Here is a 15,942-nt window from a genome sequence, read left to right on the forward strand (position 1 = left end):
CAATAAAATAATGTATTAAAAAATAATAAACTGTTCACTTTAATTTGAAGAAACTTGAGATTGGATATGCATGGTTGGACTAAAATTGCAATAAGTAATTTGTTTGTTACATGATTTCTTCGTTTAAAGTGCCATTAGATTAGGTGATAAATTTACTATTATTATCTTTATAATTCTATATATAAGTTATTTTTATCACTTTTATCCTAAGATTAGTATTTTTAAGATGTTTGAGTTTAAATACGTTAGGTAGCCGTCATTTTAAAATTTAAGTAGCAAATTCAACCAAAATTATAGTTACTAAATGCTACCCACATAAAAGACTTACTGAATTATGGTAGAATTTCTTTCATTTGTTCTAAATATGTGATAAAAAACATACAGCCAGACAAAAAGATAAAGAAAAAGACACAGAGCATTGGTCGATTTACTTTTTTGCTCATGTTAGTCAGTGGAAAAATATCCTAACGTTGGTAAGAGAGTTTTGAAACACCCTGTATGTTCACTAGTAGATGCATAGCATAATTAAGAACCAGTCATCATCTCAATGATACATGTAGCAAAAAAATGTTTAACATTAAAACGTTGAAAAATGTTAAAATTTGCTTAAATACTTTGCTTAAAATTAGATCTAAGTAAATGGGACCACAATTCGGCCTATAGGTTTAAGAACTGTTCGTGTGAAAACATTATTCAAATTCATTATATGCAGTATACGTTAGTACGCAATGTAAGAATATTTGTGGCTTATATTTAAACATTATATGTCAGAGGCAATTAATTGTGTCTGATATTTATCATAAAAATACCATTAACGCATGTTTTATTGTTTAAGTACAACCATTTGAATTACAGTACCTTCCAACACTACTATAATACGGAAGTTTAATATATAAAACATTGTTTACGAGTATTTGTCATTCTTAGTTGCATACCACAACACACAATGGTTTACACAAGGTTGGTATTTAACATCAGAACTCATTATTCATATATTGTATGTTTTAGCATTACGGGGCTGTTTACAAATGACACAAGAGTTGTACAGAAATGTAAAAAGAATACCAATATTTAAATTATTAACCATTTACAGGCTACTCTGATAAAAGTAATGATAAGTGATGCTGAGAGAGATAGCTAAAATATGAAGAAACAAGTAGATAGTTTTCTACTGACCGTATTACGAAGGAATGCGAGTTTTACATATTTATTAGGCTACATCCAAGGAGACAAATATGAGAAAATTCATTAAAACCATTAATGAATAAAATATGTGACACTAATGGGGCTCTAAGCTGCTCACGTGACTAGCAATGACAGGCGATAACCTTGTAGTGGTGGGGGGGGGGAGGCGAGCATGCAACAACTCTTCGTGTGTACTGAGGTCATTGATACTCGTATGTGGCACTTTCCCTATCATGATACCGTGTCTCTGCGAATATTATAGCGTTTGTTCTATTTATCAACATCTAATAACATTTAGATTTTATCAAATTTTAGGTATGTTATTATAAAATATTCCTCGGTAAAAAACAACTTAAAAATATGCAAATATATAAGAAGATTTGTCACTTATATTAGTTTTATATTTTTTCTCGAGAATAAATGCAACCTTAGTTTATCAATTTTGGACTATCAACAAAGAAGGACCGGGTGAGTCGAACGTCGTAAGGCAGCACATCGTGCTCACAGATCGCGGTGAAAATGTGTAATTTCTAAATTTACAGAAGGATATACAAGTGGATATTTAACGGGAATTGCACTGAAAGTTTTTAAAGGAAACATGTCCAAAAACCCATTTTTAAATTTGTATTCACTTCCCGCGAATAGAACATGCGACCTTTCGGCAGATACCAACACCCTTACCAGTACAAAAGTTCTCTACTTATTGTTGCCTTTAATTTATAATACAAATTCATCATAACATAACCACAGTAAATGGCTATTTTGTACGGAAATTTTGGCCTCTAAACTGATTATTTTATATACTTTTTCACATAATCTCATCTGTCTTATAAAACATATATTCTATGCCATATGGCTCTGTCCTGCGATATTATATGAGGTGGAAATCGCAACTTAGAAAGTTTATGCAACATTTCAGTAATCTTTTATTATATTTGTTTAGTTGTATAAATCTTGTTGTCTGAAAAATATGGTTCGTTGAAGTATGTAAGTCTAAAAGTACCCACATCACGATGCGAAGGAAGATAACCACTATTGAGAATCTATAATTTCTTTTACAAAAACATGAACAGTTTTCCTCATTAAGGTGGGTCTTATAACAGTGTTTTAATAGTATTTCCAATGGCAAACTTAAAATAAAATATTTCCATTTCATTACCTGTTTTTAATTCGTCCTTGGCTCAGTCTGGATTAAACGTTGCAGGGTATCCTTTCTCTTGCATTATTATTTGTACTGAGCTACTAATCAAGCACATATTAAAATGTAAAGAAGCATTTCAGTCTCTTTGACGTACTTCAGCTAAACCATCAAAGAAAGTTAAAAATGTCAACATTGTTTAGTGTCAGTTACATTTGGATTATGGAAAATCATTCAAATAGTGATTAAATTAATTAAGCACTTGGCTGTGCTGTTATAAGACCATGTTTACAAAAAACAGTTGATTACATTTAACAGTAGCTTTCAAGTAATCTTCCACAACTTTAAAGAGCAAAATGGGATTTGTGTACTTTTATAGGCCAGTGTGCGTATCCCGGAGGAATGTTTGATATAATAGTAGGCCTATAGTCATACCAGGGACCCTAAGTATGTCCTTGTAAAATTTAAGTACAATCGGTTGAAAGCGTAACAAACAAACAAACGCACTTCCATTATTATAATATTATGTGATGTTAAATCTCTCTCTCTTTTGCACAGTGAAGTATGTGAATCAATTATCAGTATTCAAATGGACACAAGTTCAACTCTTTTAATTTGTAATATAATACGAGTAGAAATATTTAAGAATAAGTTCACACAACTGCATAGAGCTTTTATTTAATCTATTTATTTTAACGATTTTGGAACATTTATCGTTAAAAGGTGGCTTACTGCTTCGTTACACTACACATCCGTCATTCCTGAAAGTACCTTGTTAACGATATTCTCAGATCAAATATAGAAACTTAGTTTATGGAGAAAATACCAAGCAGATTATCGAGTTTAGACTTGATTGTACTGTTGAAGATGATGCTGTATTTTCTGTTTTATTGTTTATATTTTACGTTGCACTTCTGCCTGATCGTGCAAGTTATAAGGATAAATGGTAAAGCTTAAATATACTACCAGTTATCGTATCTCATACAGAGTGCGTAGTGTATGTACCCAACGCGGGCAAGGCGCGTGAAGTTCGTGATATTGATATAGTTGAGTACAGCGTAAAAAGTATCAGATTTGTTTGAAGGCGCTAACTGTTAACGATGCTGTAGGTAGCTGCATATAGTTATCAGCCTGTTTGTTTGTATAACCCACATTCTGTATACATATTTTAAACAAAAATATAACTATACACTTTAGCTAGATACAGTAAATATTAAAACTAACTGAATATGTAGATATGCAGAATTACAATAGTAGCCTACTTGTAAGCAAACGAAAACTTAAAATAAACACACCTTGTACAGACAATGGCATGAATTTTGCGATACTCTCACTTAAATATAAATACTTAAATATCTCATACTGTATCACTATTCAAGCCATACTTAAAGCTTATATGAAGTGATATGTAATGAATTTAGTTAATAAACCAGATAAATTGGATAAGGTTTATTTGGCTTCATACATTTAATACATGTCCTGTCAATTTCATCCATGCTAATCACGTAGGAGAAGTGTCTTTTCCAATAAGTAACTCTCATATACGTGCAATGATCAACAAAAACACAAGCGCAAAACTTAGAGTGATTATAGAGTATTTTTGGTTAAAATATTCAACGTTTCATGCATAAAACATACGAAGAATAGAAGAATTAAAGTTAGGGTGGGAGGATGGTAGTACGGCTTAGTCAGAGTTTTTATGTTATTATGAGTAGCAAAAATAAAAACAAAACTAAAAGATCTTTGCAATGTGATTTAATATTTCATAGGCTTTGTGTGCAAGACGTACAAGGCGGGAAGCGCGATATTGATACAGATCTGTACAGTGAGAAATGCATCTCGGTGCTTGAAGGGCCTGAACAAGCTGCCAGACTCATAACTGATGCTGTTAATATATATAATTTTATTTAAGTATACAAACCATATATACATAAAAAATTTAAATGGTGATTAGTTAGAGAATTCAAATCGATAGAATGACAATTTTCCAACTTTTAACGATATGCGAAAGATGACAAGAGTGCCCCTGGTGATTTGAGACAGCGATCATTATATGAACGCGGGATGTATTACACGGAGGAGGGTTTTGTTTTCCGAGATTGGCTTCACTCTGGCTTGGGTCCAGGTCTGACAGTGACTCAGACAGTCCTGCTGCCAGACACAGCACTCACACCATCTCCTTTTCTATTATATATGGTGTCTTTCTGTATTCATACTTTATTTTTAATGTGTAAGAATTATTCATTGGTATTTTGGAAACAAAAAACAACTTTTAGTGTGTACAGACATTGTTTTATCTATTCTACTTTAATATCGTCTTAAATAATTTATATAAAAGTATAATTGGAATTGAAGACATCCCATATATATAAAATAACAGGTATTATTAACATTTAGCAAGTGATACATTCTATAATTACTGGTGTGATAATGTTAGTAGCTGTCTTACTACTGTTATTAATACTAAAATGTATAAAAAAATAACTAGACTACATAAGACATTGTTTTGCTAGTTTCAAAAAAACTAATGAATATTTTTAATGCATTAAAAATTAGGTACAGTCTGTATGAATACAGAGAGACACTATATACAATGCAAAAGGATGGTAGTGTGAGAGCTGTGTCTGGCAGCAGGACTGTCTGGGTCTCTCTCAGACCTGGATCCAAGCCAGAGTGAAGCCAATCTCGAAAAACAAAATCTTTCTCCGTGTAATACCTTGCGTTCATATAATGATCGTTGTCTCACCTATATAATCACCCGGGGAGCTGTAGCCGTCTGCAGATTACTGAGATGAGGATATAAGATAGCATTTTTCTTTTTTACCTAAACAATCACCAGCCGAAATATCTCAATAATTTTTATACGTGTTTTTAAAACTTATTAAAATTATAAGGCAAACGCCTTTATAAGGCTAATACAAAACAAAATATATTTCTACACCACTTACACTTTAAAATCATCATAACCGAAATGTAGCCTAAGCTTATTTTTAAAAGAGGCATAGCTGAGTGTTTTGAAATGCTGTAGGATTCCATTGTAAATCTGGGGAGAAAAATAAGAAAAAGCATTCATACCCACCTCGAGCCTAACCTTGGGTATCTCTAGCATGTCGTCTCGTCGTGTGCAACGTTCTATAATCTCCGAACGAGCCTTGATGTTCTTCCTATAAGGGGGTGTATCAGATAGCAAAACTTTGTGGACTAAGCAAGCTACTTGTAACTTAAAGGTGTGCTTTATTGGAATTATTTTAGCTGTTATATTGAATGATATGGTCAAGTCTTCTAAGACTATACACAAACCTAATATCAGAGTTTTGCAGAATTTGGAGATAGACAGTGTTTTCAAGGGATAATCGAAGATTGGAAGATCATACAACATAGCAGGGAAAATAACACTGTTGATAATTTGTAACTTGGGTTGCTCTTGGTGCAACCCCTTAAGCCTAAACAAAACTCTCCGTCTGCACATTGTGCTGTGGGTCACAGTCCGAACATGACTTGAGAAGGTTAATTGTGTTTCCAGCGTTACGCCAAGAATCTATACAGTGTCGGATACTGTCAAAAGTTCTTCGCTATCCAAAGATACATAGAGTCTATCACACTTCATGATATGTTTCACCGAAGGAGGTTAAAAATGAACAATTGAACATTTATTTGTGTTTGATTTCAGACCATGATCATCAGCCCAAAACTTGACTTCCAACAGTTCCACATTAATGTGTCGTACAGACAAGGCTACATTGTAAGGGTGGTATGTTAATACGAGCTGAGTATCGTCTGCATCGAGTATAGAGAACAATAAGTTAGTTCAAATTCGTGATCTGCTGTGTTTAGCAGGACATGATGTGGCCCAGACATCTGCCCTGAGGCACCCCTGTGACTGTATACGTGACATCCGAAAGATGATCCTTCACTTTAGTGACCTTAGTTCTCCCAGACTAGTATGAGTGAAACACGTTAACGCAATCCTACCAACCCCGTAAAAGAGCATCTTTGTCAGAAACATTTCAAAATTGAAGGGTTCGAATGTCAGAAGACCTTATCTTTAGATTAATACAGGTTATCAGTTAGATTCAGAAAAGCTAATGTAGTGCTGAAGCAATTTCTTAATCCTTGCTGGCAGTCAGGGATGGTATTGTTACAGTCCAAGAAGGAAAACAACTAATTACACAAAGCTATCTCCAATATTTTGGACATAGCAGTCAATATAGATATAGATCGTAAGTCACACAAACAAGAAGGATTCTCAGTCTTTGGCAGGGGTATAACGAGGCTTTTTTTCAACCAGTAGGATAATGGCCACTGAATAGGGAAATATTGATTATATAAGTAATGGTGCTGATGCAGAAGGGGCTACCAGCTTTTATAATTGTGATGGATATTCCGTCTAATCCAAACGTTTGTTGAAATCCTATTTATCCTTCACCTCGTTCTCGCTCACATTACAAAACTGAAAACTTGTGTTTTTGTAGAAGGCAAGTCATTCTTCACTTACTTTATGTCCATTTCCTATAGCAGCACAGTAGCAATTTCTGTCACCGAGTATCATATTTAGCATTACCAACTGACTCCAATTATTGTCTGTCACCCCGCCAGCACGTAAGGTAGTTCACAATATAAACATCACAATATGACAATACCTCACAAGCTAGTACGTTAAGATATAGGACGAAAAATTAATAACGGTAGTAGACAGTATCAATGTATATGATGATAACTCACAAGCTAGAACGTTAAGCTATAGGACGAAAAATTAATAACGGTAGTAGACAGTATCAATGTATATGATGATAACTCACAAGCTAGAACGTTAAGCTATAGGACGAAAAATTAATAACGGTAGTAGACAGTATCAATGTATATGATGATAACTCACAAGCTAGAACGTTAAGCTATAGGACGAAAAATTAATAACGGTAGTAGACAGTATCAATGTATATGATGAAAACTCACAAGCTAGAACGTTAAGCTATAGGACGAAAAATTAATAACGGTAGTAGACAGTATCAATGTATATGATGATAACTCACAGGCTAGAACACTAAGTAATAAAATGAAACATTAATAACAGTACTACACATTATAACTGTATATGGTGATACCTCTCAAGCTATGTTATTTGAGTACATCTCCACAATCTTAGGAATATGATGTTATATGAAAACTCACTGTAGTACAATAATACATTGTAATACTCAACGAGATCCAAAGCACGAAGTATATTGAATGGAAACCCACTCAATATACGTGCGGCCTCGTGGGTCGGCCTCAGGTTTAAGCCTGAAAAATGTGCAACACTCCATGTGGCGCGACGCGAGGTTAGGCCGGACAGCGTTTGCCATATACGGCTCCCCGCTTAGGGTTCTGGGCGAAGGCGAGCCGTACCAACACCTTGGTGTACCCACTGGCATGAGGGTTGATCAAACCCCGGTGGACACCATTTCACGGCTTGAAGGTGAGGCTGCTACTATCTTTGGGAGTCTGCTTGCGCCCTGGCAGAAGCTCCACGCCCTGCGCACGTTCCTGATCCCGCAATTGATCTTCAACCTTAACACCGCGAGGATCAGGAAGGACGTGTTTGCGTGGGCTGGGACAATATTGTCAAAGCGGGCTGTAAGCGGATTTTGAACCTCCCTGCTAGAGCGAGTGCTGAGCTGGTCGCACTCCCACCCTCCTGGGGTGGAGCTGGCCTTCTGCCATTGGCCGACCTCTCAGACCTCGCTGCGGTTGCCCACGCCTTCCGCCTATTGACTTGCCCAGATCCTAAGGTCGCACACCTAGCTCTTGAAGGCCTCGCTGTGTCGGCCGGTCAGCGGTCTGCTGCTTGAGCAGACCGAGAGTTCCTTGTGGCCTATTTGAATGGGGACTTCGCGCTGGCAAACTCCAACGTAGAGACCACCTTCTCTCTGGCCCGGGCTGCCCGGAATCGCCTCTCCAAGCGGCTCCCCGACCTTCGTTGGGGATGGTGCGGGGAGAGGGATTCATTCCAGCTGACTGTCCCGGGTGAAAGATCCACCTCCATTGTGGACAGGGGCTCCCGGTCCAGAGTGTCATCCTGCCTGCGGTCGGCTATGCAGTTATTTTACCGTTCTGCATTGTCTGCTAAGCCGGACCAAGGTAGGGTGATGAGAGTTGCCGCTGCGTGCCCCACCTCAAATCACTTCCTGTACGAAGGTCGCCACACACGAGGTTCGCTGACTGGCGATTCATCCATAGGGCGCGCCTCAATGTTTTACCCTTGAATGGATGCAGGCGCTGGGGTGCTGGGGACCGGCGTTGCCGCCGATGTGGTCGTCATGACGAGACCACGGCCCATGTGTTATGTCACTGTCTTCCTTCCATGGCCGTGGTCACAAAACGTCATGACGCCGTCCTTGGCCTCCTCGCGGCATTCCGTTCGACCATCTCCTGGGGTGGAGGTGCGCCAGAACCAGCGAGTGCCTCTCGACCAGCTGCTGCCTGAACGTGTTGTCCCTGACAACTTGGCTCGCCTCCGGCCTGACTTGGTGGTCATCGACCGTGACCGTAAATTGATTAAATTGGTCGATGTCACCATGCCGTATGAGGACGGATGGCAGTCCATTGTTGAGGCACGGGAGAGAAAATACGCCGCATATGATCCCCTCGCCCAGACTCTTCTCGAGCCGGCGGCTACCATGTCACCGTGGACGCCTTTGTTGTCGGCTCTCTGGGCGCGTGGGACAAAGCCAATTGGGGGACCCTGGCCCGACTAGGTGTCCTCCCGGCAATATAGTGTGGCCCTCTCACCCCGGAAGTGTGTCTCTACTGCCATCCGATGGAGCCGGGACATATACGTGCAGCATGTTACGGGTGTGCGACAATACAGTCCATAAATCGGGGGGGAGCCGTCCATGGCCCTTAGTTTTAAGTTTAAGTTTAAGTTTTAACTTTTAAATCGCATGTTTTTTATTGACACTTGCATGTGACGTAGATTTTAGTATTTTAATTGTTTTAACCATAGTTTATAGTATTGTTAAACAGAGGCCTTTTAAAGTTTATATTGTTATTGTTGTTATTTAAATTATTTATTGTTATCTATTAAGTCATTATTATTGTTATTATTTATATCGTTAACTAGTTTATAGCAACCTGCATGTTGCATTGATCTGTATTGACATTTTAAAAATTAAATAAATTTGACTTAGATGATGGAAAAAAACAATAGCCGAAAAAATGAAAGGCCCAAAATATCTGTACAGGAGGTTGTATTAAAAGACCTCGTTAGCAATAGTACACGATATTATATAACAACTTTCAAACTATAGAGCACGATGTTATATTAAAAGACCTCACTAGCAATAGTACACGATATTTTATTGCAACTCTCAAGTTATAGAGCACGATGTTATATTAAAAGACTTCACTAGCAATAGTACACGATATTATATTGAAACTCTCAAGCTATAGAGCACGATGTTATATTAAAAGACTTCACTAGCAATAGTACACGACATTATATTGCAACTCTCAAACTATAGAGTACGATGTTATATTAAAACACCTCACTAATAATAGTACACGATATTTTATTGCAACTCTCAAACTATAGAGCACGATGTTATATTAAAACACCTCACTAGCAATAGTACACGATATTATATTGCAACTCTCAAACTATAGAGTACGATGTTATATTAAAACACCTCACTAGCAATAGTACACGATATTTTATTGCAACTCTCAAACTATAGAGCACGATGTTATATTAAAACACCTCACTAGCAATAGTACACGATATTTTATTGCAACTCTCAAGCTATAGAGCACGATGTTATATTAAAAGACCTCACTAGCAATAGTACACAATATTATATTGCAACTCTCAAGCTATAGAGCACGATGTTATATTAAAAGACCTCACTAGCAATAGTACACAACATTATATTGCAACTCTCAAGCTATATAGAGCACGATGTTATTTTAAAGGCTTTACTAGCAATAGTACACGATATTTTATTGCAACTCTCAAGTTATAGAGCACGATGTTATATTAAAAGACTTCACTAGCAATAGTACACGATATTATATTGAAACTCTCAAGCTATAGAGCACGATGTTATATTAAAAGACTTCACTAGCAATAGTACACGACATTATATTGCAACTCTCAAACTATAGAGTACGATGTTATATTAAAACACCTCACTAATAATAGTACACGATATTTTATTGCAACTCTCAAACTATAGAGCACGATGTTATATTAAAACACCTCACTAGCAATAGTACACGATATTATATTGCAACTCTCAAACTATAGAGTACGATGTTATATTAAAACACCTCACTAATAATAGTACACGATATTTTATTGCAACTCTCAAACTATAGAGCACGATGTTATATTAAAACACCTCACTAGCAATAGTACACGATATTTTATTGCAACTCTCAAGCTATAGAGCACGATGTTATATTAAAAGACCTCACTAGCAATAGTACACAATATTATATTGCAACTCTCAAGCTATAGAGCACGATGTTATATTAAAACACCTCACTAGCAATAGTACACAACATTATATTGCAACTCTCAAGCTATAGAGCACGATGTTATTTTATAGGCTTTACTAGCAATAGTACACGATATTTTATTGCAACTCTCAAGTTATAGAGCACGATGTTATATTAAAAGACTTCACTAGCAATAGTACACGATATTATATTGAAACTCTCAAGCTATAGAGCACGATGTTATATTAAAAGACTTCACTAGCAATAGTACACGACATTATATTGCAACTCTCAAACTATAAAGTACGATGTTATATTAAAACACCTCACTAATAATAGTACACGATATTTTATTGCAACTCTCAAACTATAGAGCACGATGTTATATTAAAACACCTCACTAGCAATAGTACACAATATTATATTGCAACTCTCAAGCTATAGAGCACGATGTTATATTAAAACACCTCACTAGCAATAGTACACAACATTATATTGCAACTCTCAAGCTATAGAGCACGATGTTATTTTAAAGGCTTTACTAGCAATAGTACACGATATTTTATTGCAACTCTCAAGTTATAGAGCACGATGTTATATTAAAAGACTTCACTAGCAATAGTACACGATATTATATTGAAACTCTCAAGCTATAGAGCACGATGTTATATTAAAAGACTTCACTAGCAATAGTACACGACATTATATTGCAACTCTCAAACTATAGAGTACGATGTTATATTAAAACACCTCACTAATAATAGTACGCGATATTTTATTGCAACTCTCAAACTATAGAGCACGATGTTATATTAAAACACCTCACTAGCAATAGTACACGATATTTTATTGCAACTCTCAAGCTATAGAGCACGATGTTATATTAAAAGACCTCACTAGCAATAGTACACAATATTATATTGCAACTCTCAAGCTATAGAGCACGATGTTATATTAAAACACCTCACTAGCAATAGTACACAACATTATATTGCAACTCTCAAGCTATAGAGCACGATGTTATTTTATAGGCTTTACTAGCAATAGTACACGATATTTTATTGCAACTCTCAAGTTATAGAGCACGATGTTATATTAAAAGACTTCACTAGCAATAGTACACGATATTATATTGAAACTCTCAAGCTATAGAGCACGATGTTATATTAAAAGACTTCACTAGCAATAGTACACGACATTATATTGCAACTCTCAAACTATAAAGTACGATGTTATAATAAAACACCTCACTAATAATAGTACACGATATTTTATTGCAACTCTCAAACTATAGAGCACGATGTTATATTAAAACACCTCACTAGCAATAGTACACGATATTATATTGCAACTCTCAAACTATAGAGTACGATGTTATATTAAAACACCTCACTAATAATAGTACACGATATTTTATTGCAACTCTCAAACTATAGAGCACGATGTTATATTAAAACACCTCACTAGCAATAGTACACGATATTATATTGAAACTCTCAAACTATAGAGCACGATGTTATATTAAAAGACCTCACTAGCAATAGTACACAATATTATATTGCAACTCTCAAGCTATAGAGCACGATGTTATATTAAAACACCTCACTAGCAATAGTACACAACATTATATTGCAACTCTCAAGCTATAGAGCACGATGTTATATTAAAAGACTTTACTAGCAATAGTACACGATATTTTATTGCAACTCTCAAGCTATAGAGCACGATGTTATATTAAAAGACCTCACTAGCAATAGTACACAATATTATATTGCAGGTCTCAAACTAAAGAGCACGATGTTATATTAAAAGATCCCACTAGTAGTAATACACGATATTATATGATAACTCTCAAGTGCGATGTTATATAAAGACAACTACAATTTTATTAGCAGTGCACATTGAAAATATAGTATGAGAACAAGCAACTTGTAAACTATAGAGTTCAATTTAATAAGGACAATATTTTCGCGAAATTGTAGAAAACGCTTTTAATATTAATATATCATATACCTCTAGCTATAGTACACAATATTAAACGATTGCAGTTTACTAGATATATTTAACAACTACTTAAGGCTATGTTGTATAAAATACCTGTACGATATTGTATGGAATTACCTTATTACTAATAGTGGAACATATTATAAGGCAAAACACAGCATATATATTCATTACAATGTTATATGAACACCTACACTAGTAAACGATGTTACATACTACAGTTCACTAAATTATATGTATATTTAAAGCAATACATTAATAATTATTAATCCGATATGTTATGATCAGGGCCCTACTCATCTTTGGCGGGCCCCAGAAAAATATATTCGCCCGGTCCCCGTCATCGCGTTCCCGCCACACCGCAGACGTGTGGTAGGGCTCGTTCCGGGCCCCGGTAGAATTGTCTGGAAACCCCGGTCTGAGTACGGCTTGATTATGATACCTTACATATTTCAGTGCACAATATCATACAATAACATCTTACCAAGTTTAATACAAGATCTTACATGGACAATCTCACGTGCTATAGTACACGTGCTATCTTGTTATTTATAGAACACGATGATAGAAGACAACAATTCGTCGAAAGGAGTGTGTTGTAGCTGGAACCATCTCATTTAACATTGCTATGAGATTATGAGTTAGTCATAGTACCTTGCCGGTTATAGTACATGATGTACGAGTATATTTCAATAGCTGTAGTACACAACGTTAGTTACTGTGTAACCTTAGGAGCGTAAGAATCAGTGTCGTTTGCCTACTGAGTAACGTTCTTTGAATGAAAATGGTATTTTGTTATGTCCGATCACAATAATTCTAAATTACTGTTTTTACTTCCCTTTTCAAAACATAACATAAAGCTACATAGTTAACCTCAAATCCTTAAATGTGGTTTGTAAGTTTGTATAATATAAACTTTACTTCGTATAACAGGGTCAATCGAAATAATTTAATTTAATTTAATAATTAATGATGTATTTAATAATGTGTTCGGACCATGATAGGTCGAGGGCCGTCATCTGTACGCACTATTGATTGATGACGTCTCAGAATATAAAGCAGGCTAAGAATGAAGTCAAGTAGGGTATACCTGTTGAGTGGGAGCGAGAGGGAAGATGACGGCCCGGGCGATGACGTAGGCGAGCATGCGCGGTGGGGGCGGCGATCGAAGGGTGCAGCCAGCCAGACAGAGAGACGAGCAGCGAAGGTGAGGACTGTGCGCGGGTGTACGTGATGTGTGGTCCACCGCCAGGCCGGTGCAGAACGATCTAACGGCGGGACACTCTCTCTGTGACACTGCTCTCCTGGACAGGTACTAGAACCTCAGACCCACTAGATAAGTGTAAGTGTGACCCTTGGTCCGCGGTAGATACCCTCACGCGTATGATGCAACAGATTCCACTACTATCACTTACTCGCTTTAGGTTGACAGTTTTCCTTCCCTTTCAACCCCCAGATCGTGAGGGATGAATGACCTCATCCGATACTCTGAGATGTTCGACAAGTTGTCGATGTCTGTGCTTGATGGTGTGCGCGCGTGTGGGTGTGTTTGCTTCCCTCTTGATTCTTATCTGTTTATCTCCATTCCTCCAGAAATTCCTTTAAAATAAAAATTCCCCGATTTCACTCTACGCAAACAGTTTTCAAACCTTGAAGTATTGCATTTTAATAACAATATTAATAGTGTATGTTGTCAGTAGTAATCTAAGTATTAACAAGTATTTAAAGTAATAAAAAACAAGTCCATAATTCTACGGAAAAATTTGTAGAGTGATTCATGTTTCTAAATAATATAAGGGCTGATATTATTCGTGAAATATACCTTTATAGTGTAAATGTTTAGTTGCAAAACTTCCAAATGTAACATTTCCAATGGTTATAATAAATGGTTAAAAATACTCTAGTTACAATAACGGTATGGTTTAGTTGCACAGAGAATAATATCAACACTTACTGCTTGGTTAATAACTAATTCACGAGATGTTATGTCAAGAAATTACCATATAGCGTATTTTTAACGCCATAATATTTATAGGTCATCTAGGATGGAAGTAGGTCAGGAGGATCTTGGTAAAGGTCAAATGGTCGTTGGTCCTCCAAACAATATTCTTCCTAATATTTTAAAAATAAAAAAAAACTTCTAAGATTTGGTTTTGTATTGTAGAATAACATATAAAAAAAAGAAAAAATATTTAATTGGATTTTTTCTTTGTAAATTACCTTATCTATACATACTATATCAAAATTTCAAAAGTTAAACCTTGTAGACATATTTTGCGTAGTAAAAAGTTATTGCATTTGAAACTCAAACTTTGAATGGACCAGAATTTACTAGAAATCTTTATTAAGGGTATTATATTAATAAAACGTATTAATAATTTAAAGGTGTCATTTTAATACTGACGAAATCATTCACCATTACATTCTTTGTGAAATTTATCATGGACTAATGGACGATTCATAGTGCAACTTAATACATTTTGGACTATACTAATAATTAATACCGTATGCTCATATAATTTCAAATCGTATTTATTACAAATGTAAATATTAATTGTGTATTGAGCATATACAGGGTCACGAGTTCCGAGACGGCTAAATGTTATTTTAACTATTTCAATTAGAGGTACAAAAGTTTACATGCTGTAAGTGCAAATGGAAAACTCGAATTCTGTGGACTGCAACGCTCACAAGGAGACGGCGCAAGGGGACAAGACAAGGGAACAACACAAGGGGACGACAAAATGGGACGGCTCGCAAGGAGTCAGAGGAATAATTTTAATGGAAGCATAGGTCGAGTAGCATATCAAATTAAAGGTCTTTATTAGTATAACACAATGCGACAATCCGACGCGGCAGCACCATCAGAATTAATAAATGAACATATACTGTGTTTTAATAATAAAAACCTTTAATTTGGTATTTTTATATTGATAAGCTCCATTACATGAATCCACAACTTCATTAAATAAGGATAACGAAAGAAGAATTCAGAAAGGTCTGACGACCAGCTGTCAGAATGACAAAAAATAAATTTGTGAAAGTACAAAGGTGTCGATGATCGTCCGCGTGTGGGTTGACGAACCGCTTTTAGTGATGCTTTTATCCACTTGGGACTGCTCACTCACTTCGCTTACACT

The 15,942-nt window shown here is 36.0% G+C and overlaps 1 protein-coding gene across 1 annotated transcript in view; it reads left to right on the plus strand.

Annotated features, from left to right (window-relative positions):
* The first annotated feature begins 13,999 nt into the window (after window positions 1-13,999).
* Window positions 14,000-15,942, plus strand: part of LOC124364733 (G-protein coupled receptor 52) — a 127,005-nt gene continuing 125,062 nt past the window's right edge. Inside the window, exon 1 of the mRNA XM_046820438.1 lies at window positions 14,000-14,114. The gene's annotated coding sequence lies outside the window, so the exon portion shown is untranslated. The remainder of the gene's footprint in view (window positions 14,115-15,942) is intronic.

Source organism: Homalodisca vitripennis, chromosome 1 (assembly GCF_021130785.1).
Source record: "Homalodisca vitripennis isolate AUS2020 chromosome 1, UT_GWSS_2.1, whole genome shotgun sequence".
NCBI classification, from domain to species: domain Eukaryota; kingdom Metazoa; phylum Arthropoda; class Insecta; order Hemiptera; family Cicadellidae; genus Homalodisca; species Homalodisca vitripennis.